The sequence below is a fragment of the Rhinolophus sinicus genome, linkage group LG04 (genome assembly GCF_036562045.2).
Source record: "Rhinolophus sinicus isolate RSC01 linkage group LG04, ASM3656204v1, whole genome shotgun sequence".
Taxonomy (NCBI): Eukaryota; Metazoa; Chordata; class Mammalia; order Chiroptera; family Rhinolophidae; genus Rhinolophus; species Rhinolophus sinicus.
The window spans coordinates 103,735,231-103,749,328 of NC_133754.1; positions in this window are offsets into that span (position 1 = coordinate 103,735,231).

A 14,098-nucleotide genomic window follows, 5' to 3' on the forward strand; every position below is an offset into this window, starting at 1 on the left:
TGCTTTCCTCCGGGAAGGATGCTCGGCATGTCTCAGTTAAGTTTCTGACACACAAATCATACGCAGGTGAGAGCAGAAAACACCTCAAGACAAGAAGAAACTCGTGAGAGGGTGGAGCTCCTGTCCTAACAGTGGCAGTATGGGAGCAAGTTAGGTCCATTGAATGTCACTTTGCTCTCAGTTACTAAAGCCATTAGCTCTTGGTCTACACTCCCTTTCTTGACTTTGCTGTTGAAATATTAATCAGATTAATGATTGACACCCCCCCCAAAAAAAAATTTAGCCCTCTTCAAAATAACAGTTGGAAACTGAAGATATAACAAACGCCAGGAATCTCTGGGGTAATTAATAATGTCTTATACATGACAACATAATTTTAAAGCAGGAGTGGCCCTAGTGTGATCCTTTTTAATTTCTGTGATAGTTCCTACAGGAAAACAGCATCTCATTATAATTTCTCTCTGTATCATTGACCTACATCCTCATTTATGGATCCTGTTAATGTCAAATCATTTAGGGGAAGAAAAACCAATTGTTGCATTCATAAAGTAAACAAAAAAGTCTTAGACTTTAATAATTTAATTGTTCTTCTCTTAACTTTCAAATTAAAGGCATCTCATAAAAATTCCAATTTTACTTGTGGCTGAAACTGCTACAAGTCTCTCCATTTCCCCCATTCTATTCTTATATTCATATGTAAAATATTTTGGGGAAATCCAAATTTCTGGACATGTCTCAGTTTTTTTACCAGGGGTAAAAATATAAGTTGATTCCTTGGCTTTACTGGATGGGCACATGCTCTTTTTTGATCATTTTAATAGACTTAGAGAGATTACAAAGTTTCTTCCAAATATAGTTGTATCAAAAGCACATGCCAACCAGAAAAGAATGCATGAATGCAAAGCTATAACTGTCTAGGCAAACTGGTAGGGAAAATTCACTTCTATTGAACATAAAAATTAAATTCTGTAAGCTATGGTGACTTGTCAAAATGGAAATTCTGCACCAGTCACAAATTAACAAAAGCGATTTCTGCATTTTAGTTTGTGTTACAACAGTATCATGTTATGTGTCATCTTGAATAGCTTTTGGAATAAGTTAGGGAATAGTAAGCACTCATACTGTCAGTTGCTTTAGTAAAAAAAAAACAATTATAGACGTAGGTTTGACAAAGGACTACCAAGCAGTAGTCCCTCACTGTGGTGTTTGATAGACTACTGCTGCTTTTAATGAAGTGCTAGTCTAGAATGTCCTGAATTTAAATTTGTCACTGTCAGGAAACTGCCAATCACACAGCCGGTTTTGCTCCTGAGGCCCCAGTCAGACTTGAAACCCAGTCAGAACCGTGTTTGTGTGTTAGTTATTCATCTGAACTTCTCCTTAAACTATTTCAGAGCTGTTTCTGCTTTGGGGGAGGAGGCACATATTGGTGTGTAGAGTTCTCTGATTTAATCTCATCCTTAAAAATCTCTGTGCGAGAACGAAAAGGTACCTGCAATACCCAGAGGGTACAGTAGATGGCGCTGGGGAGACTTGTCAGCAGGTTTTGGTAAAATGCACATCCTAGGAACGTAGTGGGAGAAAAATGAATAATCTTTTCTTCTATTCTAGTGTCGCTTGTCCCGATCTCGTCAGTAGGCTGATAAATCAATGTGTTTCCTTTTTTTCTTTTTTGGAAATTAAATGAAATAGAGTCATTAGACAATGTTAGAAGGCATTTCTCTTAGTAAGGGTTAGGTAATGTTTTACAAAATGTGTGTTTTCATGCTCACATGTGCACTGGAGCCAATGTAAAATGTACTTATTTCTTTCTGTGTCTCTGTCCCAAAAAGTCAGGAACTCACTGTTCTATTCCATTTCCAGAGCAATAGACATATCACTGTGGCTTCGGGTGGAGACATCGAGGCTATAAGAGCAGCCCCGAGGTGTGCTATGCCTGTTTGGAGCTTGCAGTCTAGTGATCCCAGAGACTCCAAGCTGGTGGGATTTATTGGTGGTTTGGCTGCTTAAGAATCTTAGTTAAGGTGGAGAACGACCTCCATCCACTGGGCATGTTCCTCAGTGCTGTACAGAAGCAAAAGCAACATTTGATTAGGTCTTTTACTAACTTGCCGTGTTTTGCTGTGTATAACACGCTCCCGTGTATAATGTGTACCCATACTTTTGGCTTCAACTTTCAGGGAAAATGTCTTTCATTTTAATTTTTTAATTCAAATTTTTGTTTACAGTTAGGTACTTGTTTTTTGTGTTATACAGGAATTTTAGCATTTATTTGTTAACATATTACGGCACAAGAAATTTTGTGTAACAAATAATTACAGAACACAAGAACAGATACAAGGTATAAGAAATTTAATGTATTGGAAACAAATTTATGATATTTATACATCGTAGAAGGCCAAGAACTCTTTGTGGTTGCAAGTTTGTCATAAGTTCAACAAAACCGATGATCATACTCCAGGGTATTATTTTGCATATGGATATAGTTATTTATTTCTAGAGTTATATTTTTAACTCATAAGCATAAATAAAAGAATTGAAAACATTTATATAGATATGGAATTAGTACCACCCATGTATAATGCTCAACCTTATTTTTCCATCACAAATTTAGTGCACACTACACACTATACATGGTGATACAATTATTTGTCTAAAAAAAGACATATAATGCTTTGATGTCTAGTATGCTCAAAAGTCATGGATCAGCCATTTTAATGGATTCTGTATTTAAAGAATCAGATGAAGAATTAATGTCAAGTGTATGGATTGGACTACTGTGTTTTGGGAAAGAGGAGGGAATAAACATAATGCCTTTTATTGTTTCTTTATTGCCTTTGAAATAAATAAATGATGGTAGGGGATTTAGAATATTGAGCTATTCTTTTTGGTGATGTGGGGCTCCTGTGTGTGTCATGCCCTGTTAATGGAGATGGTACTGGTAAATTGGGAGGGTTGTGGTATATCATCTCAGTCACCATCTGATGGAAAACATTAATTTTTCTTAAAGGCTATATGACATTGCATACTAGGCTATTGGGTCTATGGGCTTTGGAAAGACATAGCCCCTACTTACAATTTACCAAAGGAAAATACAGACTGTTGTAGATGTAACAGAGTTGGATGACTAATTTAGATTGTGTAACTGCCACACAAAAATGCATAAACATAAATGAAGATATCTCTAGGTATAACCCAATGCAAGGGTCATCATGTTGTTAATAATTTATCCACAACTTTATATCTTGAAATTTGTCAAATTCTTTGTTTATTTTATCACATAACTCTATCAGAAAAGTATTTTTAATCCCATTCTATAGATTAAACAGGATTAAACTGAGTCTTAAGAACCAAGAGTCTTAAGAATCAAGAAAAAACAACGAGGTAATAATTTTTACTAATTTCTTTTGTGTCTTTTCAGAATTTTTTATATAAATGTGATATGAATTTATATGTTACTCAGATCTATGTGAACACAGAAGACTTTTCTTCCCTCTTTTACACAAAAGGTAGAGCACTGTACACACTATCCTACACTTTGCTTTTCTCACTTAATATATCATGGGAAACTTTTTACACAAGTAAATAAAGAGCTTCCTTGTTCTTTTACACAGCTTCATAGTATTCCTTTATATGATTATATAATTTAATTAGAAATCCTTTATCGATAGCCATTTGGATTGTTTCCAATCTTTTGCTATTACGAACAACACTATGGCTTTTGTTTCCAAATAAGATTTAGACTTCATAATACCACTATTCCTCAGGTAACAATAACAAAAAACTTGCTAAAATAAAAACCACACTTTTCCATGGCAACTATCAAAGAACAGTGGACAGAGTAAACTTTGTCCACTTGTAATTCCATTTGTTTTGAATGGAATTACAAGGAGTGATGGTGATCAGAGAGCTTCCATATTTGGAGCACCTGGTTTGTGGGAAGGTGGAGAAGCAGGCATCTTACAGATGAAAAGACTTTATAGAATTGAGGAGGAATCAGCCACGACTTTAATAACAGTGTGGGTTGCCAAAAGAATTGGAATTTAGAAATGCCGCAAATGCAAAAATAAATTGTTTGGCTCAACATTCACCACCCTTCTGCCCCCAATTTTACTGCAAAAGTGGCAGTGTAGGCAAGGCTGGAAAACAAAATTATACAATTTCACTGTACTTGAGTTTGGGAGTGTCTCAACCTCCTCCTAGCTCAAACACTGACAAGATCAAAGAGACAAGCCACTCCACAGTGGAAGTGTAGGAAACTGAGGTTGAGCTGAAAGGCAAAGTGGAATGTCCTCATTTCCATTAGACAGCAAATGTACACTTAATTTAATTAACGCTACAGATCAATCTCAGATCAAATTGACTTTTGATGAAATTTGAATGATCGAGTCCTCATTCTAGCCACCTGTCAGAGAAAAGGAGTTATACCACTGGAAAAAAAAAAAAAACAAAACAAACAAAATATCCTGGAGATTCTTTTATAGGCAATGTCCAGCATTGAGTAAAAAATTACAAGGCACATGAATAAACAGGAAGATGAGACCCACAATCAGGAGGAAAGAAACAGTCAATAGAAGCAGACTCACAGGTAGGTTGAAAGGTAAAAGGGTGGAAAAAATACATACTGTGCAATCTCAAATCATAGGAACGCTAGTGTGATTATAACAAACAAAGTATACTTCAAAACAAGGAGATCATGAGAATTAAGGAGACATTTCATATGGCAAAAGGGTCATTTTACCCAGAAGACATCAATTTTAAATGTTTATGCACAAATAACAGAGCTCCAAAATGTAGAAGGCAAAATTGAAAGCACCTACAGGATAAATGACAAATCCATATTCACAGGACAGCTGAGTAATTGATTGGACATGTACACAAAAATCAGTAAGGATGTAAAAGATTAAAACAATACTACCAACCAATTTGACCTCATTTATGTCCACAGAACACTATGTCCAACAACATTCTTTTCAATCGTTCATGGAATGTTTGCTGAGAGAAAACACGCTGACCAATGAAAGAAATCTCAATAAATTTCAAATAGAAACCGGAGTATATTCTTTGAACTTTGCAGAATTAAATTAGTTATATATCTAGAAAATATCAAATATTTGTAAATTACACAACAAATAACACATAGGTGAAAGAAAAAAATTGTAAGCAACTTTTAAAATATTTAGAATTAATGAAAATAAAAACAAATATCAAAACTTGTAGGATGCACCAGAAGCAGTGCTAAAAGATAGATTTTTGCTTTAAGTGTATATATTAGAAAAAAAGAAAGGTTAAAAATTGATTATGCATATTTCTGCCTTAACAAGCTTGGAAAAAAGAACAAATGAATCTCAATACATGTATAGGAAGGAAATAATAAAGATTTAAAAATCTATGTACTAGAAAACAAATATTAATAAGATAAAAAAATCAAACAAACCCAAAGATAAGTCATTTGAAAATATTAATAAAATCAATAAACTCCTTATCTTCGTCAGTTCAGGCTGCCATAATAAAATACCATAAACAAAAGTGGTTTAAACAACATTTATTTTCTCAGGGTCCAAGATCGTGGTTGTGTTCTGGTGAGGACTCTCTTCCTGGCTTGCAGATGGCCACCTTCTTGCTGTGTCCTCACATGGCAGAAACAGAAAGCTCTTTGGTGTTTCTTCTTAATCCCATTATGAGGGCCCCATCCTCATCACCTCGTCTAAACCTACTTATTTCCCAGAGGCCTCACCTCCTAATACCATCACATTGGGTGGGAGGTCTTTAACACATGAATTTGGGGGGACACAATTCAGTCTATAAAATTCCTAGCAAGACTAATAAAGAAAGAACAAAAATCATAATTTTCAGGAATGAAAGAGGGGAATCATGACGTGGTAAAGAAATATGTGGGGGGAAGTTTCTTGAACCCTGGCTTAGAGATCAGTGTTAATCTCTTCCTCCAGGTGTTTTGTAAAACCTTTTCACAAGTAGAAAAATTGGTAGTTCTGAGTTCCTATTCACACAGAAACACTAAGAAATAGCAACATAGAAAAAGGAAAGAAGAAAGGGAAGGATGTACTTGATAACCATCTTTTCAGTACTTAGGAAAGACCTTTTAAGAATATGCTTATTTTAAATGTGAAGAGACTTGGAAACTGAGTTAAAGGAGCTGTCCCTGTGACTTTGACATGTGGCAACATGCCAGTAGGACCTTTTCTAGAAGTTTCCCCTTCCTGCTTCCGATATAATAGTTCTCAACAAAATATCATTAAAAAGTCTTGACAAATAACTAAATGAAAGAAATGAAGACAGGGAGGTTCCAAGGTGCCAGAAATGAAGAGAGGGAGCTAAGGCCTGGCACGGTGAGTATGAACGAATCTGTGGTGGCCCACGGGACAATGAACCTGAACGTGGGACTGGCTCAGGCTGATGGTAATATCCTCTGGAGAGTGTTTATTTTTGCTTCTGGAAGCAGTTATGGTTGGTACGGAAACATCAATTCCATCAGAAACTTAATCAATTCGAGGCATGGCTGACCTTCAGTTTCCTCTTACTCCCAATAAGCCCCTTGCAGCTCCAAACTGGAGGGGTAGGGTGCTGGCCAAGGCGTCCTCTGGTGGTCCTGAATTTCAGTTTTCATTGTCTTGTCCCATGAGATTGCCAGAAGTTCTGCTCAGCTTCTTAGCGTCTCAACCTTTTTATTTGTTTTTCGTAGTTTTGTAAGTTGGCAAATGCCTTGTGGGTAAAATGGTTTACTTATTTGCTCATCTGTTCTGTCTAGTATTGTGGCTCTTCAAAGTCCTTGCTGCTTTGGTTGCTCTGTGATGTTTTTACACAGGTATTGACACCGTCCAAATTCCCAGGTTGTTCTGAGCAGCAGGTTTTGTCTTAGATAAACTCGCTCACTATTACTTGAAACAGAAATGACTTGCTTGATTATTTGAAACTATACAGTAAATGATGTTAAAAATTCTGACCACACTTCCTAAATGTTTTTTATAAATATTATTTGATAAAATTTTAGAAATTTTTATTACTTCAGAGGATCAATAGTGTATTCGATAGTCTTCTAAGATTTTCCTAAGTGATGAGTGCAAAATTGCTCTTACTGAATCTTACTGAGCTTTAATAGAAATAATTACTATTTTGATGAGATATGTGTTGTACTTTCAACTTTAATGATAGGACCTTTGAGCAACATTTTTATCGAGTGGTTATGTTACTAAGAATAATAAGGCACTGCTTTTATTCATGTCAAACCATGCAAATAACTGTCAGTCTTTGTTTACCTTCCTCCCACCAGGTCTGGGCCCCGGGGGTGTAGTGTCTGAGGGCAGAAAATGAGGCAGCAACTTGGAAAATGACATCATGAAGAACTGAGGCTTGGTGTCCCTTCCATTTCCCCATCAGTCCTCGGCAGTGTGACAGGGCAGAGGTTCAGTGACACCCAAACTCAGTGAGGCTTTGCTCTTACCCTCAGAGTATGTCTTCTCTTTTTTCAGAGGAGGTTTTAACATACCCACTATGTACAATACCTGGCCTGAGTGGATGCTTCAGAAACTAGGGTCTCCAATTCAAAGAGATTGACTTTGCATAAAGGAGGATGTAAGAGTTGGGGAAGGAAGAGCTGGAGCCAGAAGCCTTCGTATCTCCATGCTCAGAGGGAGGATGGGTCTGAACAACTCCCTCCACTGAAGTTACTGTGCTCTGCCCTGGGCTTGCTTGTATCTGTCCCCAAGTGTCTCTGTTAGTCCAGGAAGGACAGCCACTCTGACAGAGCAAATGGGGACACTGGATCCTCCCCTTGTGATGAGCTTGGCTCCTGACCTTTTGTCTGTATCAGAGAAGATAAGGGAGAACATTTTGAAAGAAGAGAGAAAGAAGATAGTCACAGGAAGACAAAGCAAAGGAGCTGGCAGGAGAAGAAGTGAGGCCTGTGGCACCAGAGGAAGCAGAAATGGATAAGCTAAGTAGGATAAAGACGGAAAGCAGGTCCTGGAAGAATTTATCAGAGGACTTTAATGTGGTTTTGTTTGTGAGGAGAGCGATGGGCGACTGCAGGCTGTTAGGGAGAACCGCTTCTCCAAAACCTGGAGCCCAGGCTGACCAACCGTGGAAGGCACCCTCCATGGACAGCAGAGGTGAGGGGCCAGGCAGGTCAGGGCCACCACCAGGAGGGTGTGACTGAGCCCAGCCCCTTCCCCCTGTGGGACAAGTGGCTGAAAGGACCAACTTATGTTTGGAGTCCATAGGGGCTGAAGAGAGGTGAATCATTGTATGGTGTTTATACAACTGTTTTTGTCATCCTGTGGCTGAATGTGACACAACTTTTACACATGCGTTTCCACAGTGGAAATATTTCGTAGGGATACAGCTATTTTCAATGAGCCTGCTTGAAGCGCCGGGTGTCTGTGAGCGTTTCTGCAGGCTGGTGTGAGGCTAGCTGGAGGAAATATCAGAACACAAGTCCCCCACCCCTGGGCTGACTGAATTAGACCCTCTGGAGCGGCCCTGGGACGAGTGTCCTAAATGACTTCACCTGGCAACTCTTAGGCACACTGAGATTTGACAAGTTTGCCTGCTCCATGGGAACCTGGAACAGGGCTGGCTGTATAAACACCAATGCAGAAGTCTGTTAAAAATACAGATTCCTGGGCTGTGGGAGCAGAAAGTCTGATCCAGTAGGCCTGGAGACCCACGGTCTGTAGTCTGTATTAATTTGGTCCTTATGATTTTGTAACAGGGCTTCGCACTATTTTGGCAGATGTGGTTCAGGGGAAACAAAATGTTGACTCCATTTATGTTAACTCCAGTTGAAGGGTGTCCATCTTTCGCTGGGGTTAGAAGTGTGCTGGACCGGGAGGAGGCACACTGTGACAGAATTTTAAGTTCCAAGCATCTGGTAGGTAGGTGAGAGCATCTCTTTGGTCTTAGTGCTGAACCCCGTGTTGGGCACCCCCCTTCTATGAGCAGCATAGACCATTCACAGGTCTCTTTTAGGGCTGCCAGTCAATCGACAGACACAATCGACTCCTCGTCTACAAGGTCTGACAATTAAGTTCGCAAACTTGCTGCAATGATATTGCTAATCTTTTTTTGGTATCAGAGGGATTATTCATTATGAATTTGTACCAATTGGACAAACAGTTAACCAAGTTTACTATTTGGAAGTGCTGAAAAGGCTGCATGAAAAAGTTAGACAAAAATGACCTGAACTTTTCATCAAAAAAAGTTAGATGACCTGACTTTTCTCCAACAATTCACGGCTCTTGCATCACGACAATGCACCAGCTCACATGGCACTGTCTGTGAGGGAGTTTTTAGCCAGGAAACAAATATCTGTATTGGAACACCCTCCCTACTCACCTGATCTGGCCCCCAATGACTTCTTTCTTTACCTGAAGATAAAGGAAATATTGAAAGGAAGACGTTTTGATGACATTCAGGACATTAAGAGTAATATGATGACAGCTCTGATGGCCATTCCAGAAAAAGAGTTCCAAAATTGCTTTGAAAGGTGGACTAAGCACTGGTGTCGGTGCATAGCTTCCCAAGGGGAGCACTTCGAAGGTCACTGTAGTGATATCCAACAATGAGGTGTGTAGCACTTTTTCTAGGATGAGTTCGTGAACTTAATTGTCCAATCTCATATGGCTTCTATTTTCTGAGCATTGAAAATTTGGGTGTGATGACCAGTCGGCTAGCAGAGACTATCTCAGCTTATATTACTATGTTCTGAATAGGATACTAGTCTCTTAGTTCATAAGAGATGAATTGGAATGAAAAAATAGAATGAAAAATGGAATGAACAAATAAAGAAGCAATACAAAGAAGTAATTACTTATAGCTTGGTGCTAACTATAATTTAAAATACCACATTCATCCTGAATCCATAAATATAAAAGTTATGTCATAGAAAAGCTAGAAATAAATTATTTTAGTGCCTTTCTAATCAATCACACCCAGAATGTTTTAGGTGAACAAGTATCTTCATGTTTCTGAGGTGATGAATGATGGAGTCTCTGAGGTCTGGAGTATTATCTTTAAAAAGATTCTTGGCTGTAGTTTCACAATTAATTTAATTCCTCATCTTGGTGAAATTTTCTCACTGTGCTCTGACATCTGAATGGCTTCAAGGCATTCTGTCACTTCAACTTTTTCCCCCTCTTAAAATGACCTGAAAAGGCCTTGGCGGGCCACGCTGGGTTCTTCCATCAGCATTCACTTAAGTATGCCAGTGGATGGGGCAAACCATGGCAACAGCAGTGCTGGCAGTTAGGGATGTTGCAGAGCTTCAGAAAGCTGCCATCAGGTCCCCCTCAGGATGGCAAGCTAATGAGCCTTCTTCCCACCCCAATGGCTATGCCACAAAGCCGGGAGGAAAAGTGTTAGTATTCAGGACCCCAATTAATTCAACGTACATTTACTGATGCTAACTAAGTGACATGTTTGGTGACAAAGTCCTGAGGACTGGCTCTCCTCTGTCCAGGAGCCCCCACCCGAGCAGAAAAGAGAGGAAATCACTGGAGCATAAACACCCACTGAGACCCTGGGAGGAGGTGAGGAGAGAGAAGTTCTGCCTGGGGTGACACAGGCAGAGTCTTGGGAATGAAGACTTTGAACTAGTCTGGAAGGACAGGCTAGAGGAGGGGGCAGGCAGGGGGCGTATTGCAGGCAGAAGAGAGCCCAGAGGTGGGGGTAAGTGAGTGGCCCTCAGGAAACAGTGAGAAACTTGGGAATACACACTGATGTCAGAAGACTTGATGTCACACTATCAGTTTATAGAAAATACAAAGGATGGAAGAACATATTAACTAAGACCACAAATATGCAATCGGCAAAGTGTAGGCTATAAGAAACTCTAAGAGAAAAGTGACCTAGATTCTGATTTTAAAAAAAAGTTGCAAGAAAATAAAAAGAAGTGGAGGGGAACCAATAGATTAAAGAGACATCATAAACCAATTGCGATATATGGATTTCATTGATTCCTTCAACTACTGTTTAAAACGGGAATTTTTTTCTTCTGGGAAGATGCTTGATGTACTTTTTCCTATATTTCTGATGAAGTACAACTAAAACTCTGGAAATTACATAAAACAAACATAAGAAGACTCTGACAGGTGAAGAGAAGAAGGCAGACCAGGTAGGGACCTCAGGCAGCAGGTTGCCTATTCTTTTTGCCTCATAAATCCCAAACTTGAAGCCAAAGAAGCCAGTAATCCAAAACACCAACGGGTGCAGAGAAAAACAAAAACAAAACACCACAAACAGCCCAAGAAAAGCCTTCTGTCTCTAGCCAGAAAAGGGAATGACCAGGGAAAGGGAAGCTTAGCAACTCAGAAAAATGTTAGACAATAACTGTTCTACGCCAGCCAAGCAGAAAAGACCGTGCCTCCACCCAGTGCTGACAAAGGCCAGAAGGGGAGCCTAGTGATGCCGTAGTGAGTGGTGTCAGAGATGGCTGGGACTTTCATCCCACTGGATGGTTACAAGGCCCCCACACCCCACGGTGTTAGAGGAGACCATGCAGGGTGCCTGCACCCCACCTCCACCTGGCAGTAATGAGGCACCTCTCCTCCTCACCAGGGTTGGTGTCAGTGGAGTCCTAGTGGAAAGTCAGGACTTCCACCACTGCCCACTAGTAATGAGGCCACCCCCACCCACCAAGGTGTCAGTGGAGTCCACACTGGGAGCTGAACTCCCATCCCTGCCCAGCAGTCACAAGGAGCCCTCCTCACCTTAGGTGTCAATGGAGGCCAAGTGAGAAACCTGGACTTTGACCTCCCCTGACAGTAATGAGGTGGCGCCCACCATCTTCCCCTCAGGGGTGGTGTCAGTGAAAGCCAGCTAAGACAGACGGCTTATATGAGATCCAGTGTCCCATACATACTAGCCAAACTATCCAGGTTCCAATCCAAAATCCCTTGTCATGCCAAGAAGATTTCAAAAGGAATGAAAAAAGAAATCAATGCATGTTAAAGCCTGGAAGACAGAATGTTAATCTGACAAAGATTTTAAAGGAGCCATGAGAAACAATACTTCAATGAGCAATTACAAATGCACTTGAAACAAGTAAAAAAATAGAGTCTCAGCAAGAAATAGAAAACATAAAGAAGAACCAAATGGCAATCTTCGAACTCAGATTTACAATAATCTGCGCTCAACATCAGACAAATGAGAGAGAGGAAAGATTCAGTAGATTGGAACAATAAAAACCACTTGACCTGAACAAGAGAGAGAATGTAGACTAAATAAGAGCAACAACAAAACCCAGAGCCCCAGGAACCTGTATTACTATAACTAAATCCCAAATACTTGTGTCATGGGAGTCCCAGAAGGAGAGGACAACAAGGACAGGACTAAAAGAAGTACTCTAAATAATAATGGCTGAAAACTTTACAAATTTAGGAAGAAACACAAACTGACAGATTTAAAAAGTTAATCCCAAACAGGATAAACCCAAAGAAATTATGCCACAGCACATTATAATTAAATTTCTGAAAACTAAAGACCAAAAAAAAAAAAAAAAAAAAATCTTGAAAGCAGCCAAAGGAAAACAACACCTCAGCTATAGGGGAAAAAACATCCAAATTATAGAGGATTTCTTATCAGAAATCATGGATTCCAGAGACAGTGGCACAATATTTTTTAAGTCAACCTAAAATTCTATTCCCAGCGAAAACATCCTTCATGAATGAAGGGGAAATCAAGGCATCCCCCAATGAAAGAACACTGAGAAAATTTGTCACCAAGAAACCTACCATTAAAAAATAGCTAAAGGAAGTTCTCTATCAACAATTACATTAGATGTAAATGGTCTAAATATACCAATTAAGGAACAGATTGGCAGAATGGATTATAAATACGACCCAACTATATGCGGTCTATAAGAAATTCACTTCCAATATAATGATACAGGCAGGTTGAAAGCAAAAGGATGGAAAAAGATGTATTATACAAACATTAATCAAAGTAAAGCAGTAATAGCTATATTAATATCAGATAAAGTAGACTTTGGAGAAAAGAAAATGACGAGAGACAGACAGGGACATCACATAATGATAAGAAGAAGACATAGCAATCCTAAATGTGTATGCACTAAATGACAGAACTGAAAAATACATGATACAAAAACTGATAAACTGAAAGGAGAAGCAGACATATCCACAATTGCATTGGAACTTTAACACCTCTTGCTCAACAATGGGTAGAAAAACTAGGCAGGAAGTCAGCAATGACATCAACCAACAGAATATATATTCTTTTCAATTGCCCATGGAATATATAACAAGATAGACCACATTCTGGGCTATTTAAAAATGTACCCAGGATTTTTTTGAATCAGGTAGGGTAAGATGTGTGGGCGTGGACATGATTGTCATGAAGGAAGAAGTTTTTGCTCACAGTTCTGTAAAGGAGGCACAACATGCCATGCAGGGCCATGTGGGGGAAGCACCAGGGTCAGTCAGGAGGCAGTCATAGTGAGGGGAAAGTGTTTGGGTTTGTATGGTTTCTGGGAGAGGCAAGGCAAGGCGGGGTAAACAGGCTTAGCACTGGTAGTTTGAAACATTTCAGCAAGTTATCTGGTACATGGTCCTGGGGTGATTAGGGCAGTGGGATAGTGGCGTAGAGTGTGAGAGCCCCGTGAGAGTCTGATAAAGGGGGTGGGTAGGGTATGGGTTTTGGATTGGTTGGTGTGCACAAGGAAGGCGCACTCACAGGGGAGTTGTTTGCTATCTCTAGGAATTAGACACGAGAGGGGCAGTCCCCCAGTGTTAGTAAGGACACAGATGTTAGTAGAAAAGACATGTTTAATACATGGGCCGTAAGAAAACCTTAACACATTTAAAATAATTGAAATAGAACAGAGTGTGTTCTCTGATCACAATAAATTCGAAGTAGAAATCAACAGAAAAATCTCCAAACACTTGGAGACTAAAACACACTTCTAAATAAAGCATTGTATTGAACAAAAGTAAAAGATGCAACACATCAAAATTTCTAGGACACAGCTAAAGGTGTGCTGATAGGGGAATGTACATTAGCAAAGAGGAAAAGACTCAAATCAAAAATTTAAGTTCCCACTTCAAAAATCTAGAAAAAGAAGTGC